Here is a 16,919-nt window from a genome sequence, read left to right on the forward strand (position 1 = left end):
GTAGATATAACTCACATAAACAAAAGTTCTTTGGGGTCCTCAATAATCTTTTAAAGGGTAAAGGGATCTGAGACCAAAAAGTTTAAGAAGGGTTGTGCTAATGGTTCACCCCCTGCATGCTCCCGGCATGTGTGGGAACCGAGAGGACATGACCAGGCAGCCTGAGAGGGGCCTTTGCCCAGGGTCCCGCCTCCACCCACAGTGCACCCACATGGTGCATCCTTGGCCCAGGGTCCCGCCTCCACCCACAGTGCACCCAGATGCTGCATCCTTGGCCCAGGGTCCCGCTTCCACCCACAGTGCACCCAGATGCTGCATCCTTGGCCCAGGGTCCCGCCTCCACCCACAGTGCACCCAGATGCTGCATCCTTGGCCCAGGGTCCCGCCTCCACCCACAGTGCACCCAGATGCTGCATCCTTGGCCCAGGGTCCCGCCTCCACCCACAGTGCACCCAGATGCTGCATCCTTGGCCCAGGGTCCCGCCTTCACCCACAGCGCACCCAGATGCTGCATGTGGGCCAGGTATTCCTCAGAGGACCAGACTCAGTCTGGTCCTGTGTGAATCCAGCAGGCACACACGCTGGTTTGTTCCTTTTTGTTCTCTGTGGGCTATTTTTGTCGCTCAACTTCCCTTCTTTTGTGGAGGACCCTGACCCAATTCCACGTGTGGGGAGAGCTGCTCCCCAATTCCAGCCAGAGGCCTGCAGTGATTGGTTCAAGGAGGAACACATGGCCCACACTGAGCCATCAGTCTTCCCCGGGAGACTTGAGCCCAGGCTGTCTCTCCTCCAATGCCCACAACTGCCCACACCATGCTAGCCCAGAGCCCCAGGAGCCACCACAGGGAGAGCCGACTTTTTACTTCTGACCTCCCTAACTGGAAAAGAATAAATTTGTGCTACTTTTAAGCAACGAAGTCTGTGGGACTATCTTACAGGAGCCACAGGAAATCATACAGCTGCCCACGACTTATAAGCAGAAGACACCTGACCAATACCAGCTCAAGGGCCACCTCCTCCAGGAGGGCTTCCTAGGTGCTCCCAGGGTCCAGGCCCCAGGCTCACATGGCCCCTGTGCTTCCCTTGGTCACAGCATTTGTCACCTGTCTTGTGTTGAACTGCTCACTGGCCAAGTCCTTGAAGAAAGAAGTCTCATTCCTCCTGTGTCCTTGGTACCATCACAACTCAGTAAATGGTCACAGAATCAAACTGAAGCTTTAGCAAAGCTACCCTCAAGCTTTTCTTTCCCACTGATGTTTTATAACATTCAGAGGTGTATTCATACACAATGCAGGCCATGATGGCCCTGGGTGGGGATTTTAGAGAGGAAGTCTCTCCTGACGCAGATGCCCATGCTAACACCTGCCCCAGATTTCTGACCCGGTGCCTCCTGCCCTCTCCCTGGCTGTCTGCAGGACTCAGTGCCACACTTGGCCCAAGGACACTGCTGAAGGACGTGCACACGCCAGTCCACCCTCACAGGGAGCATGAAGCATGCCGGCCCCCTGCTGTACTAGCAGGGCAGACACTAGGCAGAAGGGCATCCATTCCGAAAGCACCTGCCACTCACACGGAAGTCCTGAGGCTCGGGATATGGAGGCAGGGCAGTCATAGTCTGAGGGGCCACGGAGGCCGAGGTGACACCTGAGACTCTGCAGGTGGGAGCCCAAGTACCCGCAGTGGCTCTCACTGCCATCCGAGCACCTCACAAACCTCTCCAGGTGCCCTTCCACCTGCTCCTTGCTCCTTTCCACCTCTGCTCTGGCCTCTAGGAGTCAAACCAAATGCTCCCTCCTCAGAGCGAGAGCCCTACCCCCACCTCTGGCTGCTCCCACACAGGGCAGGTGACAGAAGAGCCACCACACTTCACCAGGGCTATGCTGTAGTCCTGCAAGACTGTGAGCTCCATGACATCAGGCTGGGCCCTCAGCAAAAGCCTTTTACGGATGAAATACAAATGCCCCGGAGGAAGTGCAGAGGGGCCTTTGGGGCCAAATCAACAATAAAAGAGAAAATCGAGAGGGCTCCAGGTCTTGAACCCAAGAAAAGGGTACAGTGGGCTCTCCAGGAAAAAAAAAAAAAGAAGAAAATATACCCGCTTTTAATGAGCCCCTGATGCAAGATAGGAACTCACGTTCTGTGGTTACTATTCCAACAACTTTGCAAAATGAGAATCATCATTATTGCCATCTTACAGATGAGAACACTGAGACTCAGAGAGGATAAACAGCCAATCCAAGATCACACAGCTAGCTATTATAACTAGCTATTATAATAGTATTATAGATATAATACTGTAAGCTATTATAACTACCTTCCACTACCTCAATCAAGGAGGCCAGGAGAGGCCAAGGGAGAAGAGAGGCCCAGAGGGAAAGAGTAAGAGCACCAAAGGAACCCAGGGCTAATGCTCTCTCCTCTTTAACTCGCAGCCTCCCCACCTGTTTCCAACCTCCAAAATGAGGGCTGTGGAATCTCCGAGATCTCTGCTTCTGCTGATTTATTCAGCAACTATTTCCCAAGCATTTGCGTTCCAGTGCATAAGAAGACTGTCAAATGTGCTGTCTTCAAGTACCTAGAAAGCCAGTGGGGGAGAAAGACAAGAAAGTGACTGTGAGCAGCAACAGGCCCCCCGGGAGGGTGCAGAGGTCAGCAGGGCTGAAGTCCCACAGACAGCGGTTCCCAGGGAAAGGAAGACGCAGGGGGTGGGAGACGCTGTCAGGGTCCGGAAAGCCTCCTTCCCAGAATGGAAAATGTGTAATGCCTGAGACCCAGATGCCTTGGGGAGCTTTTGCGGAAGCAGAGGTCTGATTAAGCACTGCCTGGAATTCCCTCATTCACGAGCATTCTTCCGGCACCTACCCTGCGCCCGGGAGAAACGGTCTTGAACACAGCAGACAAGCTCGCTACCCCCACAGAATGTAAAGAAACAGGGCACAAATTAGCACACAAAAAAAGACACAAGTGTGACCTTCGGAAACCGCACAGAGGAGGTGCAACGAACGGAGCTCTGGGTTAGGACCGGGAGGCGGGGCCCACCAACATCAGAAATACTCCTCCTTTTGCCAACTGCACACGCGAGAGGCTGGATTTCCTTCACAGACGTCCACCAAAGCCACACATAGCGACACACGGAGGCAGAAAGCAGCGGTCTCCTAAGAAGTCAGACACGAGGAATCTCGGGCAGCGGGGGGGGCCTGCAAGCCCGGGGGCGGGCGGGAGCAGCCTGCACAAGTGGGGAAGGGCACGCGGGAGCGGGTGGCGGCGCATTTCCGGGCCGGGTCGGCTAGGAGGTCCCAGGGAAGGAAAGGGGCGCAGAAGGCCGGGACGGCCCCGGGGACAGAGCCTCGCAGGCACGCCCCAAGGCCACAGAGCCACAGCGGGGAACGAACAGCCGGACCTTGACGCGGGGGGGCGTGCAGGGGGGCGCGGCCAGGCGGGGTCCGCGGACTCCGGCCCGGGAAGGATGCGCGCGCACTAGGGCGCGGGGAGCTAACGCCCAGGACATGGCCGTACTGCGCTCCCTTCAGCCGAGGGGCTGCAGAGAGGCCAGGGGGCAGGCGGCAAAGGGCAAGGGCAGAAGGGGAACCCACGTAGCCAAACGGCACCCAGCGGCCCCGGCCGCACCAAGTGTCCCGACGAGGGGGGACGCCTGCGGCCGACATGGGGACAGCCCCCGCCGCGCGCCACCGCCGCACCCCAGGCACCGGGCCCCCACGCAGGGACGGCGTGGACCACCCTACCCCGAACCCCAAGGCTCCGGCCAACACTGCAGCCCCCTGCGCCTCGAGGCCGCGTACAACCTCCCCCGCGGCGCCGGCCCACATGGTTCCGCCCGCCGCGGGCCGCGTTACCTAGGACACCGACCCGCCGCAGCCGCGCCAGAGGCCACGGAGCCCACGCTTTTCAGGAAGTCCCCACTCGACGGACCCAGAGGCCCGGCAGCCGGTGCTCAACGGAGCCACAGGCCTGAGGACCGAGGACTGGCCGAAGGGCGCGCCCCGTCCGCTGCCACCCGCGGGAGGAGCCTCGGAAAGCGGCGCGCCGCGCCGCACACTCAGTCCAGGAAGCCGCCTCGCGTCACTTTCGCCGTCAGGGCTGCGGAGCCAATCAGAGCCCAAGTCGAGGGCTACGCTTCGCGAGCGCCAGCCAATCGGTGCGGCGGCGGGCCCATCCTGCTTTGCATGTCGGACGACCCATCAACCAATGGTAATGTGACTGGCGTGAACAATAGCCAGTCAGAAGCTGGAAGAGGCGTGGCCCCGGGCGTCCCACGAGGTGAAGATGCTGCTGGCGGAACCTGCAGGAGCTAGCGGGATTCGGGGGCGCTAAAGTCGCAAGGGCAGGGCGGGAAGGAAGATCCGGCGCGGGGCACAGGATCCGGAGCTGGAGCCCCCAGGTGAGTACCGGGGAGACCCCGGCAGGGCGCGCTTTCCACCGAGCTGCGCCGGGACGGCGGCGGCGGGTATCCGCGAGGCCCGCGCTGCGGCAGGCGCCGCGGTCCCGTCTCCATCTCCTCTTCCCCGGCCCTGCGTCCCTGCCTCCGCCGCTGTCTCACCTCCTCTCCAGCCTCCTCACCTCCTTCTCCATCGTCTCCCTTCCCCCATCCCTTTCTATCTTTCCTTCCCTGTCCTCCCGCCCGAACCTTCAGCTGGCATCCTGACCCTGACCCCTGCCCCTGCCGCCGTCCCTCTTCCCGGTGCACCTCTTCCCCATCTCTGCCCGCTCCGGTCCTCGCAGCCTCGCCCTCCCCTTTCCTCCATCCTCCTCTTATCCCCTCTCCCGGCCTCTGCGCAGCCCCACCGGGGCGCTGTGCTGTTCCCGGTCCTCCCCATCTCTCCTCCTGGTCGCTTCTCAAGGCTCATCCATCGTTCTCGCTGCCTGTCCCTGTGTCGCTCCGGTCCCTTTCCCCACCCTCCCATTCTGCCCCAAGCCCCTCCGACCTCTCCCCGCAGGCACGCTCTCACCACCTTACCCTGCTCCCCAAGAGTGTGACCCTGCTTCCTGCACCAGTTCCTCGGGCTGTTTACACCACACACACTGCCACCTCTGACCCTGAGCCCCTACTCCTATCTTAAGCTTCTCCCTCCTGCCAGGCCTTGGCACAAAGCACTTCCGCACCTCCCTACCGGCTGCTGCTCCCAGGATGCAAAGACCCCACTGCTGCCCCGCGTCCTGCGGCAGTAGCAGCAGCCGGGGTACCTGCCCACCTTCCCACCCCGCCAACCAGCCACATCCTGGCGTCCCTCCTCCTAGCATTTGTCCTGGGGGCTCCTACAGGGGCTGTGCTTTGCCCACAGCATCCCGGGGTGCTCCAGGTGGGAAGCCCCTTAGCACCCTTCCTCCCTGGCCACCGTCTCCTTCCCTCCCCACCCCCACTTTCCTGCTCAGTCTCACTTTGTGATTCAGCATTTTTGGGGTTGGTAACTTTCTTGCTTCCTGTCGTGATAGGGACCTGGCTACGGAGCTGAAGGCAGGGGTCTTGACCCTACGGTTAGCGGCTACCTTAGGAACCAGACCTGAGCTGCCTGGTTGGGAGGGGGCTGAGGAGCTGGGGACTGCCAATGGGGGTTGCCTTTTCCTCCCTTTCATTTGTCTGCCCGGTGTTGAACTGTGTCCAAGGGGAGATGACATAAGTAATAGCTCTTGGGGAAATGGGCTATTAGCATTTATGGAAATTAATACATCCACATCCGAGGAGCAAGAACACCAAGTTCAGGCCACAGCTGTCCCACTGTCTGTCGTTTCAGGATTTTTTCTTTCTCTGCAACTTCTCCTCCCCCTCAAAAACGCCAGCCTCACCCCTCCCCTTTCCCCCAGTGCCAAGAGTGAGCTCCTGCTCTGCTAAGGAAGCCACATTCAGGCCCCGCGTTGCAGGTTGCAGGGTTTGGGGACCTACGTGTGGAGAGTCACATCTGCCCACCTGATTCTCGCCTGGCGGCTGTGTCTGCTGCAGAGCCCTGTGCAGCTCCTGGCCCTGTGCTTTCGCAGTGTGGGGCCCTAAGAGTGCACTTGGTCCTGCAGGTCCTGTCATTCTCTCTGGGGACAGCTCTCCACGGCCACACTCGGCCTCAGTGGCACTGACAGTGTTCGGTCCGCAGCACATCCCTCGAGAGCAGCATGGTAGGGGCTTCCCTGTTAACACCCAGGGCCATTTTTTTTCCCTGCGCCAGTCAGCAAATGCTTTGTAGGTGCTAATCAACACCTGGGGACTGAGCCAAGCACTGGAGTTGGGGGGTGTCGTGAAAAAGTGTGAAACCCTTTTCGTGTGTTTCTTGGTTCAGAACCGTCTTGGGTCTGGATTTGGAGCCTGGATGGGAAGCAGTGTGCACAGAAGCCATTGCACCCAGGAGATGGGACATGGACCATGGCGCTAGGGAGCTGGAAAGGCCAAGGGTGCCATGGGCTGGCCAGCTAGAGAAGGCTTGCTCGCTTTCATTTTTCAGTCATCTTCTAAGACCCAAATGGTTCAGGAGGAAGCGGGTGCCACACAGTTTTGATTTGGCAGTTTCCGGCCTGGGCTTGGAGGGAGGGGCCTCCCCTAGACCTTCCTGTGTGTTGGTGCTCTACCGTAGTAACTGGGAACACATTGTCTGCGTGAAAGGAGAGCCTGCTCCCTCGCGAGAACCAGGGGACCGTGCTTCTGTTTCCAGGGACTGTAGCCAGGAGTGGCATGTGTTTGGTCCTCAGCTAAATTCTCAGTGATATTCACGTCGCCAGAGGTCCCAGAGTGAATGTTTTCCTGGCGTCCCTGAATAAAGAGGCAGGACAGTGGGCAGCTGGGGGCGGCAATTCGAGAAGGATTGATGCCAGAGGTGTCTAGGGCCGTAGACCCCATGTTCCCGCCAGTCCCCCTCCCACCACCAGGAGGACTTGGGTCTTGGCACCCAGCAGCCAGTCATCCTTGCTCTCAGAGGACTAAACGGAAGGACAGGCTTCTCCAGGGTCAACAGAGGCAGTGACGGAGCTGGGTTGGACCCCCTACTTCCTACTTATTTGAGCCCAGTTCATACCTTGGTTGTCCAAGCTGGGGGAAGCCAGCACCCCAAGGACATGACCGGCTGTCCCTTCGGAAGGCCACTTGGAGGTGTTGCTGACATTCATGGACGCAGCCAGTGCCCTTGGGTGTGTCCAAGTCACTGGAGGGGCTGTTGGGAGCAGGAGGTGCCACTACCATGGAGATTTCTCAGCGACTCAGTCCTGCCTGGCATGCAGGCCCTGGTGCAAGGGTACTGTTGTTCGTGGCCTTCAAAGAGATGGCCCCATAGTTAGAGAAGAGTGAGGACACCAGGTCCGCGGTGGGATGAAGGGGAGGAGGGACCCTCCCCACACTGGAACTACACTCATGACCTCAGTTCGCCTCGGGCACTTGTAAATAACCCTGCGAGGGAGGCTGGATAGGGAAACTGAGGCACAGAGCAGCAGTGAAACTGATCCTGGCCTCTCAGCTAGCGAGGAAACCTTGATTCTGTTCCTGCCCTGCCAGAACTCTGTGGCAGGTGCCCCCTCCGCCATCACCTGAGCTCCATCGAATGCCTGAAATCCTCACCTCTGCAGGGGTGAGTCTCCCAAGAGTCCCGGGAGACCCAGGCCCAGACCCTGGGGGATATGGAAGCGCTCCTTTGTCATGGCATGGGAAGCCCCACACTGCTCTTTCCTTGGTGACAGGCGACCCGCCATGTTCAGGCCCCTCCTGGCCCACCTTCGGGGTGAGTCGGTTAAGGGATGCACCATCTCTGCTCAGCCAGTCCCAAGGAGGCAAAGGGAAGAGGGCCCTTGTTCCCCAGGAGACAGCACACTGGGGGAGGTGGGGTGGGACACCTGGGCTTCATCCTGTCACTGCCCAGTGGCTCGAGGCTTTCCTGCCTGCCTGGGCTTGGCAGATGCGTGAGTCTCCCTGCCTCATGGGCCTGAGCAGATGCTGGGCCCTCTTGTCCTTCGCCACATCCTGGGGAGCCCAGATGAAGGCCAGCCTCCGTCTTCCTGCACAGCCACCGTGGGATGAGCCCTGGGCTCAGGCCCCTCCCTGCCTGAGGGTGCCCTGCCACTGCCACACCCAGGTTTCCACTCAGACCCCTGCTGGCCAGCGTCTAAGGAGGCTACTCCCTGCTCTGCGCAGTGACCACGTGGTTAGCCCCAGAGACCCAGGTTCTGTGTGTCTTCAGTGACAGAGCAGCCCCATGCCCACCCTGCCAGCTTCCCTGGCACCTGTTTCCTTGCAGGCAGCGCCCTCCATTTCTCCAGCACACAGGTACCCACAGAGCTAACTGCTTTGATGCCATGCTGGTTGTAGATAAAACAGGATTGGGAAAAGTGGAGAAATGGTGGGGACCACCTTCCTGGCTGTCCTGTACCTGGACCCAGTGAGAAGGCTTTCCTGGCTGTGATCTTGAGCCCTGACTGCCAAGCGGCCGAGATCCATCATCCGACTCCATGGCTGGGAGCCGGGCACAGGTTTCTTCTCAGATCCCGCACCAGATTCAACCCGTTCCACGTGGGCCAGTTTTCTGGAGCGACTTCCTGGGTCCTGTAGACCCCTGAGGTCTGGTCCGCAGGGGTCCTGCATCACCAGCCTGGGCTCTTTCCCTGCCAGAGACTTAGCTCTCTGAGTCTCTGGCTCTCTAGCCTGCTAAGCCACACAGATCATTCGTGTTTCCCTCTGTCTGAATGGGTGAACTGGTGCCTCAGTTGTAGGAGGCTGGGACTTCCCTGGCACATAGTGGGTGCTGGGTAACTGTCAGTTCCCCCTCTTCCAGTCGGATGCGGAGCCCCAGCCACCATCCTGCCTGGAGCTCAGGTGGTTCCTGGGCAGCCCAACCGAGCCCCCAGGAAAAGCGGAGCAGAGGAACCTGGCTTTCCTTCTGCGTGGTTTCCTGAGACCTCTCGGCAGTCTCTCAGCTGGAGAGCCTGGCTGAGTGATTTCACAGTGGAGTAGGAAGGCAGGAAGGAAGGGGAAGAGAGGGCAGGAGGGGAGAGCCCATTGCCCTGGTCTGCAGGGAACAGCCTCCCTCTGAGGGAGGGACACTCCTTGCCCTATTCTCCCTGACCTTGGGCCTCGTGGAGGGCCCACAAGCCTGCCAGACCCCTACTGCACACCTGCCCACCTGTCTGTCTGATTCCAGCAGCCCCTGGGCACTGAGGGGGTTGCAGAGCCATGCTCTGACCGTGCTCTCCCTCCTTCATCATGGATGTGCTTTCATTTTCCACCCCCTGGCAGCTTCATGATCTTTCATTGCAGTCTCAGGCCCTGGTATCCACAGGCTGTCAATGCAGCCTAGGACAGAAGACTCTAGAATTCTGCCTCGGAGCCCTGTGATCCCAAACAGTCAGCCGTGGCAGGGGCTCTCTGAAAGTGATATTCTTGCCACCCCTCCTAGATACAGGAGGGTAAGGAATAACTAGAATGCATGGGCAAGGAGACTCAGCTCAATCTATTCATTAGAAAACAAATTTAAATTTAAAACATTGCTTAAAACCTATACATACCAGTGAAGGGCGAAGGTCTTAGCAGCAGACATTTGAAGGACCAAGAATGAGCAAGACCCACGTCCCTCCTCTAGGGCTGAGAGCCAGGAAAGGGATGCAGTGACCACATGCCCGGAATGGTCAGAGAAAACCCTGCTGATAGGGAAGGAGACATGGGGGCAGTAGGGACATTTGACCTGGACCTTGAAAGACAAGCAAGTTGTGATAGGCAGAGCTAGGAAAGGACAGTCTGGGAAAGGGCTCTGCATGGGCAAGGTCACAGAGGGAGGACCAGGCAGGCTGGATAATGGCCAGAGGCCTAGTACAGTCACAGGCTAGGGCATGAATATGGGTGAATAGGATGACTAGGGGGAGGGCATCAAGGCCAAGGCCACCATGGGCTGGACAGTGATGGGGAGGGAGGGAAGAGGAGAGCCCTGGAGCCCCCCAAGCTTTTCTGGCTGGGTCCACCTGGGCTGCACAGACTGAAAGAGGCAGAGCCGGAATCGGGGCCTCTGGATGGGGAGGACTGGGCTCGGTTGACCTTGGGTTTCGAGGTCTGTGTCTTGGACAGCAGTGCCCACTGGCACTGAGAAGGTAGGGCTGGGGTTCACAGGAGAGGTGGGACCTGGAGGTGACTGCCACCTACCCACTGGTCACAGCCCTGACAGTGTCACCTGGGGGTAGTGCCAAGGGTGGCCAAGGGTACGGGTTTGGGAGGGAAGATGAAGGTCAAGACAGACAGTAGGGAACCCTGGATTCTTCCAGAGCCCAGGGAGGAGAGGAAAATAGAGGATGAGGCAGGTATCCGCTGCATCTGGTGGGCTGGCTGCTGCCAAGGAGGCAGCCTCTGTTGAGAGGGGAAGCAGAGCTGGGCTTCCAGGAGCGGCGAGGGGGCGCAGGACCCCAGATTCAGCACCACCAGCTTCCAAGCACTCGCCAACCATCTTATCCCCATCTGACTGAGGCAGAAACACTGAAAGTCAGAGTGGCTTCCCTAAGCTACTAGGCTCAGGATCCAGGACCCCAAGCCAAAGTCCACCCTGGTAACCTTTGGACTTTGCCGCCAATGGCTCTGGAGAGATTTGACCGTGAAAGGAGGAAAAGGAAGGTGAGGTCACAGGGTGGCTCTGGGGCTAGCGGGCGTAGACGAAGCCGCTTGGCTGCTTAACCACAACTGCCAGCAGCACCCTCTTGCGTCCGCCCCTTTAGAGACTATTTCAACAGCGCATTCTTCCATTTCCTGCCTTAATGGGGGGCATTTCTGGGGACACCCATGAACTGCAGGCTGGGGCTTAGCCTTGTTGGTGGCCCTGCATAGGTTGGCTGCGTAGTGCTTTACGTTCTGTGTAAGAATTGTGGAGTCTTGGGGCCTGGGTGGGCCGACGGTCCTGAGATATCGGTGTGCCCAGCAGGCTTGTAGGGCGTGGCGCCTGCCCAGCCCTCGGGGTCCTGGTGCAGCTTAGCAAGCTCCTTGGCCACCAGTCCCTGGTGACTCAGATCAGGGGTTCCAAGAACATGCTTTGAGAAACACTCCCTAGCCGTTTTAGTCTGTCGGTGAGCCTGCCCGCCTCTACTTCTTAAGGAAGCACACGAGGAAGCTGCTTGTGATGGTTGAAAGCTCCGGCGAGAAGGGCTTTGTGGGGGTTTCTGTAATTCTTGGGAACATGTGAAGCCCACGTTCTACTGGAATGACCTGCTGCACTTCTGTGAGCTTCGAATCTGAGATTGTGCTTTCATCCTCCCATGCGTGGCAGGGCGCCTTGTTAGTGTCCAGACCTCTTGGAATGTGGTTTGGTTCAGGGGTACTGATGGCCCGAGCACTTGCCCGTGGCAGAGGAGGCCAGGGGTCAGTACAGGAGCCAGTCCTCGCCACCCTGTGCCTGACCATACAGAGTCTGTCACCTGCCTGTGCCCTGATTGTGCCCCATCTGCACCATGTCTGCACCCTGTCTGTGCCCTGCGTGCGCCCCATCCGCACCCTGCCTGTGCTGTCTACACCCTCTCCACACCCTGTCTGTGCCATCTGTGCCCTGTCTGTGCCCCGTCCGCATCCTGCCTGCGCCCTGTCTGTGCCCCGTGTGTGCCCCATCCGCACCCTGCCTGCACCCCATCCATATCCTGCTCTGCCGTCTGCACCCTGTCTGTGCCATCCGTGCCCCATCTGCACCTTGTCTGTGCCCCATCTGTGCCCCATCCACACCCTGCCTGCACCCTGTCTGTGCTCCATCTGGGCCCTCTCCGCGCCCTACCTGCGCCCTGTCTGTCTAGATAGATCCTGCAGCGCCTCCCGCCTCTGCTTAGCCAGCCCCCTGCACCCCCTAGAGGGTATTGCCTTTCCATGGCAACGAGTAGCAGGTATTTTTAGTCACCCAGACCAGGAGGTATTCAGGTGTCACAGACAGGAGGCCCGGAGCCATGTTGTCCCTTTGTTCCTACAAAGGAAACAGGATGCCCAAAACAGGAATTGCAAATCCCAACTCAAAACCTCCCCGTTCCGCAGGGACACAGGGTGCTTTGCTCCTTGAAGGAGTAGTGGACGCCTCCTTATTTACGTCCTTCCTGCTTAAAAGGCAGTGGGGGTGTCCAGGGGACATCAGCCACCCTGTGCTGGGGCACTTCAGAGGCTCCAGGGAGCTGCCATGCTCTCTCTCCATCCCAAAAGATGGGTCTGGGGAGGCCACTGGGGCAGGCGAGCCCACTCCTGTGAGGAATGAACCCCACCCCCCACCGCTCTGCTGCTGTGAGTGACAGTTATCAACAGACCCTGAATGGGGGCTTTCCAGAAAAGAAAAAAAAACAACAAAAAAAACAGTAATATCCCTGGGAGAAAGGGGCCTGTTTAGATGAAGCCTGTAGGCCGTTGGAATCTGAAGTAGCACCTGGGGGTCCTTGTGATGCCAGCGCGGACAGCCCTCTCCTGGGCAGTGCTACAGTGAGGCCAGGGCCTGGGGAATGTCACTTGCTCCTCATTAACTCACGAATCGGGAGCCAGGACAAGGTCGCTGCCCTCAGGGCCAACATCAGAGCGGGAGGAGGTGTATGGTCCAGGGCACCAAGGCGTCACTCAGGCCACCACCAAAGCATCACACCAAAGCATTGACAGCGTCCATCTCACATCGTCAGGAAAGGGGGAAGCACTGGATAGCTGTGGCCTCACAGGCAGGGAGAGTGGGGTCCAAAGGCGCAGAGATAGCATGGGGTGTCAGGGCACTGCAGGGAGAGGGACAAGGGCAGGTAAGGAGGGACCTTGGAGTCTGGAACATCTTTCACAGAGGCCTCCTGCTTCCTCTGTGCTGCTGAGCTGGGCCATTCATCTGGCCTGGGTGGAGGGAAGTTGACCAGGGTCCCTCTGCGACCTGGAGGCCCCAGGCCCTACCCTGAGCCCTTGGTGCCCTTGGAGCACTGAGCTGCTCCAGCTGCCTGTGATCACCACACACACACACACACACACTCCCAACACACACACACACACTCCCAACACACACACAGACACACAGAGCCTGTGTCACCAGCCCTCATTCTCTGCCTCACCCAGAGCCTGAAGGTTCTGGCTAAGCCTCTGGGGGTGCCACTGGGAGGGATGCCTAGGAGAGGGTCTCCCCAACCCTCCGGCAACCTGGTAGTCATGATCACCAGTTGTTGGAGTGGCCTAGCCACCTGCTGGGCTGTATGGGTGCTGAGGCCCTGGCTGGGCCCCGTGATACACCCATGGGGGTGGGTCTCTGAGGAGCTCTCTGTGTGAGCAGCGGGAGAGGAGGTGCCTCGGGTTAGGGGACCCTTCCCCCCAGGCTCTGGAGGGGCCAGGATAACACCTGTCCCCAGGCTTGGCGGAATCTCTGGTCTCTAACGCAGCCCGGAACACACAGAGAAATCAGCCAGTGTGGGGCAGTGTTGCTCACGTGGTGGTGGGACTGGGTCCTGGGCTCCTGGAGCCAGCGGCCTCAGAAAGCCCCTTTAGGTTCTCTGAATCTTTGACACTATGCAGCCCAGACTCCTCATTTTATAGACAGGGAAACTGAGGCCAGAGGACTCATCCTTGACAGAGCCAGGATCATGGTGCAGCTCTCTGACTGAGCCCCCTCGATGTCCTGTAGTCTCTCCAAGCACGCCCTGCAGTCAGATGACTGCTGACATCTGTCCCTGCCTAGACTGTGGGCCTCGTGAGGACAGAACATGCCTGCTGTCCCCATCACCTCTGTCCCCCAGCTCAGCCTGACTGGTAATGCCCCGGCCATATCATGAGGCCTTGGAACCAAGCCTAAGCTTCCTACAGGCCAGCAAACATTGTCCCCAGCACTGGCTCCCTGATTTCATCTCCCCTGGCAATGGCAGGCAGGGAGAAGCCTTCAGAACCAGGGAGGACCAGAGGGCTCCTGGCCCAACGGAGGCCAACTGTGACACCAAGGGATCCTCCCCAAGGGGTCTTCCCCACCAGACACAATCCTGCTCTAAACACCTTGAACAACAGGCAGTGCCCAGGGGAGGCCAGAGACAGCCGTGGCCTCTGGGGCCTGGCACTCAGCCAGAGCTGGCAGGAGGCGGGGATGCACCTCCGCAGCTGAGGATGAGACAAAGCCAGGTGCCTGCCGCGGCAGCTGTGGCCTGAGCTGGCATCGGTGGCTGATGGCCACAGACTCCCTGATGCCTGTCATCTGTACTGAGGGCTCTGTCCCAGCCTCTGAGCCATACGTGATGCCCACACCGCCGATGAGGACACAGCTTGTGTTTTTACAAACGAGGCACTTAATTATGTGGAGGTAAATCCTTTGAACTGCAGAAACCATCCCAGTACCTCCCCATCAGGTGTTCCCAGGTGGCAGGCAGAGAAGGCCAAGGTCCCTCGAGTGGATTTCCAGGGGAGCTGAAGGGCTACAGCCCTGCCAGGACTAGGGGGTACTAGATGGGGGCTGGACAGCCGAGAGCGGCTGCCCCCCTGCAGGAAGAGGAGGCAGGCGCTTCACCCTACTCTGGACGATGCTGACAGCAGTGTCAAGGACTCTGCCGTCACTGTTGTCCTTTGAGTTGGCAGCTGCCCTGTGTTGCAGATTTGCTCTGGCTCTGGCTCTGGCCCCCTGCTTCGTCCCCTCTGCGCGTTTGCTCTTAGTCCTCAGCTCCTGCCGTCTCTGTGTCCCAGGTGAGAACAGGTCCTAGACCTTGTCTCAGGTCACACAGCTACCAGAGGACAGAGCTAGAACATGACCACAGCGGACGCCTGATCCTGCGCCCCAGGTGACCCGTTCGTGGGGTGGGCGCTCACCCTTGGCCTTGCTCCTGAGCCACAGTCCCCAGGACGCCAGGTAAAGGGAAACCACATGGGGGCGAGGCCAGCCCACAGCCCCAGCAGCCTGGCCCCAGGGGCTCCAGAGCCTGTGCTACAAGCCCGGGTGGCCGGAGCCTCCTGCGGGATTCCCCATCCCACCCCTGGAACTTGCTTTCCCTGCTTCCCACACACAGACCTTCCTCACCAGAGCAGAGTCATGGGGTCAGAGGTAGGGTCCATGTGGTGTGGAGCAGGGGTTCCTCCACACTCGCTCGCTCGGGTGCCTTCAGCTCCTGCAGACACGCGGGCACCGTCCACCTTCTCCACTCTCAGCGCGAGCCCTTCCCCAGCCGGGAGCGCTCACTGAGTGGCCACATTATACCCTCCCGTTTGTCTATAATTCACTTAAACATTATTTCCTGGGAGATCCGGCAGCTCTTAACTCTTCAGAATCAGGATGTGGGAAGCATTTGTGTGCATCTCGCTTTATTTCCTCTCTTGAACTATTAGGATAAAGTCACAGAGGTAGGATTCCTGGACCCCAAGCTCTGGACTTCTACTACCCAATTTCTTTCTTTTTTTTTTTTTTTTTTTTTTTTTTTGAGACGGAGTCTTGCTCTGTCGCCCAGGCTGGAGTGCAGTGGCGCAATCTCGGCTCACTGCAAGCTCCGCCTCCCGGGTTCACGCCATTCTCCTGCCTCAGCCTCTCCGAGTAGCTGGGACTACAGGCGCCCGCCACCACGCCCGGCTAATTTTTTTTTGTATTTTTAGTAGAGACGGGGTTTCACCGTGGTCTCGATCTCCTGACCTCGTGATCCGCCCGCCTCGGCCTCCCAAAGTGCTGGGATTACAAGCGTGAGCCACCGCGCCCGGCATTACCCAATTTCTTTCCAAAAAAGGTTGTAGTATAGCTCATGCCCCAGAACCAGCCACGTCTCCTCATCGTAGTTTCACCGCAACCTCGCCAGCAATGAGTATTTTCATTTAAAAATGTTTTTGTCTGCTGGTTATGTGATTGCAGAGGCATGGCTGGCCCCAGCTTGCAGTGGTTGCTTCTGCATCTCTTTTTATTCAGCAGGGCCTTTAATGGATGTGGTGGAGTAAAGCTGCCTTTCAAATTGCTGCTGCAGTGCTGCCTGGCAAGATATTAATCTTTCATGCCCCGTCACGTGGTCATGGGACGGCAATCCTCTTTGAAGCCATTTGTTATTTATTCTTACAATCCCCGGGAGAGCAGGGAGGAGCCCCCAGTGCCTGGATCACAACGCAAATACAAAGAGGGCTGCAGACATTTCAGCCTCAAGGTTGGAGCAGAAGCAGGGCTGGGGCCCGCCGGGGTCCAGACCCCTAGTAAAGAGGTCAATTCCCACAAAAGAAGGTTGTTTGTCTGCTTCTCATAGAACCTGCTCTGGTTGGAGGGTTGTTTTTTTTTAAGAGACAGGATCTTGCCGTGTTACCAAGTCTGGTCTGAAACTCCTGGGCTCAAGTGATCCTCCCACCTTGGCCTCCCAAGTAGCTGGGACTGCAGATGTGCATTGCTGCACCCAGCTTCGTTAGAGGGTTTTTAAGCCTGGGGGGTGTATTAGTTTCCTAGTGCCACAAGCAAGGTGGCTCGAAACAGCATTATTTATTCTCTCATGAGTCAGGAAACCAGAAGGCAAGGTGTGGGCAGGGTTGGTTCGCTCTGGAGACCGAGGCAGCGTGTGTTCCAGGCCTCGCTCCTGGCTCCTGGTGGCTGCCCGTAGTGGTAGTGTTCCTTGTCTTGTAGACACACCCCCGAGATTCTGCCCCCATCCCCACGTGGACTTTTCTGTGTCTGTCTCCTCTTTTTATATGGACACTTGTTGTCATTGGATTTAGGGCCCATCCTAATCCAGGATGGCCTCATCACAGGATTCCCACCTTAATTACATCTGCAAAAACCCTTTTACCAAATAATTCCACATCGACAGGTACCAGGGATTAGGACTTGGGTGGATCTTTCAGGGAACACAGTTCACCCCACACAATAGGTTTCTACCCCCAAGTCCCACCTCCAGCCCCATCTCCCTCCAGAGTCTGGAGGCTTCCTCCTCATCAGACAGTTCCTTCCCTCTGTAGGGACTGCATACAAGTGTTGCTGGCTGAGGGGTGAGGGTGGAGTAGGGGGATGTGGGAGCTGAGCTGAGGGGTGGGGGCTGCAGTGGGGGGA

At 58.4% G+C, this 16,919-nt stretch overlaps 2 protein-coding genes across 12 annotated transcripts in view; one reads left to right on the forward strand and one right to left on the reverse strand.

The window, feature by feature from the left end:
* The window catches only part of NPHP4 (nephrocystin 4), a 130,905-nt gene extending 126,823 nt beyond the window's left edge, over nucleotides 1-4,082 (reverse strand). For 6 of the 9 annotated variants that reach the window (XR_004028391.1, XM_030805071.1, XM_030805070.1 and 3 more), the window contains exon 1: nucleotides 2,442-3,362. The gene's annotated coding sequence lies outside the window, so the exon portion shown is untranslated. Of the gene's footprint in view, nucleotides 1-2,441; nucleotides 3,363-3,854 lie in introns of those variants that run through there. The other 3 variants (XM_030805069.1, XM_030805068.1, XM_030805067.1) reach the window with 3 other exon arrangements.
* A 138-nt stretch (nucleotides 4,083-4,220) lies between these two features.
* The window catches only part of KCNAB2 (potassium voltage-gated channel subfamily A regulatory beta subunit 2), a 108,529-nt gene continuing 95,830 nt past the window's right edge, over nucleotides 4,221-16,919 (forward strand). For all 3 annotated transcript variants that reach the window (XM_030805082.1, XM_030805084.1, XM_030805081.1), the window contains exon 1: nucleotides 4,221-4,399. The gene's annotated coding sequence lies outside the window, so the exon portion shown is untranslated. The remainder of the gene's footprint in view (nucleotides 4,400-16,919) is intronic.

Source organism: Nomascus leucogenys, chromosome 24 (assembly GCF_006542625.1).
Source record: "Nomascus leucogenys isolate Asia chromosome 24, Asia_NLE_v1, whole genome shotgun sequence".
Classification (NCBI taxonomy): Eukaryota; Metazoa; Chordata; class Mammalia; order Primates; family Hylobatidae; genus Nomascus; species Nomascus leucogenys.